Below are 4421 nucleotides of genomic sequence, written 5' to 3'. Positions count from 1 at the left end.
TTTTGTTTCAAAACGTTTGTTACTTTCTGGAGAGCCCTCTTATACGACGCTCATTTGCTTTCAATTGCTTATTTTCGAGCTGCAGTAGCCAGTAGGTGTTGAGTGTTAGATGTTTTGACTGAAAAGTTCAGTTGACGCATAAAGTTTGGCGGTTGTATGGGCTGCCGTCTGATATCGTGCGGGGGCGGCGGCTTCTGGGGGCGGCGGCGCGCTACTTGGTAGGGGGAGGCGCAGGTGGCGCCTCTTCCCCGCGGCTCCCGGGCCTCCCGTTCTGACGTCGCGCCGCGCCGCGCCGCCTGGGAAATGCGATTACGCGTGGTCAGATTTTCCGCTCGCTCGCCCGCCGCCGCCTAACGCGATTTCCCTGGGAGATGAGTTACGGCGCGCACCTTGCCCCCTAGCCGCTCGGGTGCCCCGGTCTCAGGAAACGAAGCTCCTCTCCCTCCTGTCCGTTCCCCTCCCACTTCCGCCTGCCCGCGCTTCGCCTATTACCTGGAGGCGCGTACACGTAATGCGACAAATTCAGCTGCGCCGTCGCCTCACTTCGTTTCCCAAAACCATCAGCGTCTGATGGAGCACTCAACGTCTTACGGCAGCTCACTCGTTACGACGGCACCTCTTCTCAGACTCGAAGAATGTTAAATGAGAAACGCAGTTACGGCAGCCGAAACAGTTTGTTAGTTAGTTAGACTCGTTTTTAATTTCATTCTTCATGTAGTAAGAGAAGTAGTAAAGGAGATTGCTGCTTCCTGAACATTTACATCTGGGGCACGTCACTGTATGGAAGTGAAATGTGGGCCACCGCAAATCGGAGGAGGAAGATATTGGAAGCGTGTGGTGCTATCCAAAAATGTCAAAAGTTAGGTTGAAAGATAAAATACGAAATGCAGTAGTGCTAAAAAGAATAGGAGACGATAGAAGTCTCTCGAAGACTCTTTACCAGGGGAAGCGACTGGTTGATGTGAGATCTTAGCAGCATCCAGCTACTGGAATATTTCTGGAATGAGCAGTAGAGGAGAAAAACAGTAGTGGCAACCAAGGAGTATAGGGAATGTCACAAAGGCACGAAAAAATTATCTACGGATAGGAAAGTACCGACAACTTTAAACCAGTTCAGGGACTGATGACTTATAAAAAAAAATCAAGTACGTAAACGACTCAAACTCTGGAACTGAAATCAAGTGCATAACACATCGCCATATTGGCCATGATCATTATGATCACCATTTTCTAGCTCCGGTTACTCATAACCGATCCACAAGCGATCACCTGTCATTCTGACTTTGCTGTACCCGTGTTTTTCGCGTTCATCTCCTCCATGTCGGTCTTTATAATTTCCAGCCATCGTTACCTCCTTCTGTAACGTTACGCGTATTTAGGCGAGCTAATCTGACGCCCAGTACTGGTACGAGGTAAAATAGATTTGTTGTACGGCTGAACTCCAGCGGACCCAGGTCTCAAGGCTCTTTCGGATACGTTCAAAAATGGTTCAAATGGCTCTGAGCACTATGCGACTTAACTTCTGAGGTCATCAGTTGCCTAGAACTTACAACTAATTAAACCTAACTAACCTAAGGACATCACACACATCCATGCCCGAGGCAGGATTCGAACCTGCGACCGTAGCGGTCGCTCTGCTCCAGACTGTAGCGCCCAGAACCGCACGGCCACTCCGGCCGGCTCCGGATACGTGTCCGGTACGCTGCAGTCCAGGTACAAAGTCGACAGTGTCGCCGGAAATGGGGAAAATCCCACTACGGGGAATTCCGACGGCTGTCGTTCGCATAGCCTTCGTGCAGTAGACAGTGCTCCAAGGCATGGCGCAGTGTCAGACTAGCTAAAAGGTGGCTTCCTACAGCGCTTTGAGAGTCCATAATAATTCACATCAAGTACTAAATCAAATCTGACGACATTGCCGATCTCAGATACATGAGGCGTATCCAGCGACACAATATTTCAGTGTCTTTAAAACTACAGAAGTTCATATTTCACAGCGAATAAACATTTACACAGTCAACCTCTGAATTAACAAATTTTAACGCTGCATGCAGTTTCAGCATGCGATATCTCAGATGGTAGCAATGCACGATAGCTCAAAAAATGGTTCAAATGACTCTGAGCACTATGGGACTTCACATCTGACGTCATCAGTCCCTTAGAACTAACCTAAGGACATCACACACATCCATGCCCGAGGCAGGACTCGAACCTGCGATCGGAGCGGTCTCGCGGTTCCGGACTGAAGCGCCTAGAACCGCTCGGCCACAGCGGCTGGTGCACGATAGCTATCGTCCCTGGAAGCTACTCATATGTATCTAGTTCATATATTGACTTACGACGTCTTTTATAACTTTTTGTTACGCAAATGTTTTTCAGTACATTGTATTCTTCACATTTACACAGGAAATGGACAAAACATAAATGCCTCATATTTTGCCACACTTGTGTATTTATTTAATGAACAGTTTACTGTTTTGCTAGTAACTTTATTCAGATGTTAACTGCAAAAGCTGTTAAAAAACTGCACTAATCTGAAAGTGGTCAATCGCATGTATTAGTGGATTCCACAATTGAAAAGAGAACCGAAAGACGCTTCTGTCAAGAATGCATAAATAAGTATTTAAGCAATATTTAACAACAACTTATTCTCATTTAAGGTGAACGTACTTGCACAAGAATACTAGTTTATTTATATGTGAACAATCGTTTATTTGTAATTATTTGGTCTGGGAAGTGCTCGTGTTGATCCAGATCATGTCTGTAGAGCGTAAGAACGATGTACGTTTGTCGAGGATGGTCTTCATCCAGTGGAAAAGCTGACACTGGTGGAACACTACGTGAGTCAAGGGGAGGCGGCGATTTCTCAAGTGAAGAGCTCAAGGCAGCGATTCTCGACATTTTGTGTCAAAGCTGGAAGAACGCAGACCTCCCTGTCGTTATGTGCATGATTCAGTCGTATAGGTGATGGCGAGTGGTGAACGGCCGCTACAGTACTTTTGAAGGGACTTAATATTTAGAGACCGCTGAACGTGCCCCAGAATAGGACTCTAACTTTATTCACTTGTGTTATGGAAGTGAAGTTAGACATAGTATGACTTACTATTCTCTGTATCACATGTTAATTTGCGAATCATCATGTTGAACTCTGGACTGTTTTAAGCTGGTGAATATTTCGTGTATTGTGATCGCGAAATGATCTTAGTCTTCACGTATCTTTGATAAATATTTAGTCTGGGGAATTCATTACCATTTTTGTAACTCTCTCAACGTATTTTTACTGCATAAGAGTATTATCCGCCTATGTTTTAAATGAATATTGTAGGACAACTTCCCGTTTATTTGAGATGTCCTTTCTTGAATAAACATTATTCAGCGCGATTCTCTGGCTTCGAAATCAATTACACACATAATAATGGAACCTTTGTTATTAAATTAATCATTTATCTTTCGTTTTATGTTTCTGCGTAATTTATTAATTCGCAAATCTAGCTAATGCATAGACCATTTGACTGCAGGATCACAACTGTCTCTCATTATTTTCAGCGAAGTAGCTGCAGGGCATGAAAGCAGAAGTGCATGGCTCGATCCTACGGCTACATCGAGCTATTCTTCTTAAACAGAGCCTACACAGGCGATGTACCTAAAGTACCAGTAACCACAGGTAAAAACGCAACTGGTTTGCTCGTATGGGATGCTCTTAGGAAGAGGAAAGGAGCAACTCGGCAGCAGTAACCGTTAGGTACCCTTGGACACTTCTTCGTGTAGATAATTTTTGTTATGGATAATATTGCAGACTTGGGAAAGTTTAATGCAGTTGTGTGTCCCCTGAACATGTAAGGTGTTCACGTGTTATAATCTTTGAGTCAGTTGAAGCTACGTCTGTGCAGTTGTCCTCCACAACATCAAAGGCAGGTGTAACCTGAACGATGATGTTTCGATTCTTCTTTAATGTTCAGACGCGATTTTCGTTTGTTGTGGTTCCGAAAGACATATTAGATGACTTACAGGCGACTTTATTAAACAACCTTATGTCGGCTTACCCCCCTCCCCCTCTCACCCCCTCTGTCCCTCCCCCTCCCCCCTTTGTCCCTTCCCCCCCCCCCCCCCTCTCTCTCTCTCTCTCTCTCTCTCTCTCTCTCTCTCTCTCTCTCTCTCTCTCTCTCTGTGTGTGTGTGTGTGTGTGTGTGTGTGTGTGTGTGTGTGTGTGTGTGTGTGTGTCTCGCTAGCCCTCTCTTTTTCTCTCCGTATCCCTCTCCCGGTCTCTCTGTATCTCGTTTAATTTGCTATCTGTAGCGCCATGAATCCCTAATAAGGTGATGATAAACAGGAAAGTTTACACCTGTCAGATGCTCTCTTCACTGAAATGTGTTCCCAATAGAAAAAGATAATGTGGCTCAACACTTTGTTGTCAGTAACATACG

This window comes from Schistocerca cancellata, chromosome 1 (genome assembly GCF_023864275.1).
Source record: "Schistocerca cancellata isolate TAMUIC-IGC-003103 chromosome 1, iqSchCanc2.1, whole genome shotgun sequence".
In the NCBI taxonomy this organism is placed as follows: Eukaryota; Metazoa; Arthropoda; class Insecta; order Orthoptera; family Acrididae; genus Schistocerca; species Schistocerca cancellata.
This window is presented reverse-complemented; position numbering follows the sequence as displayed.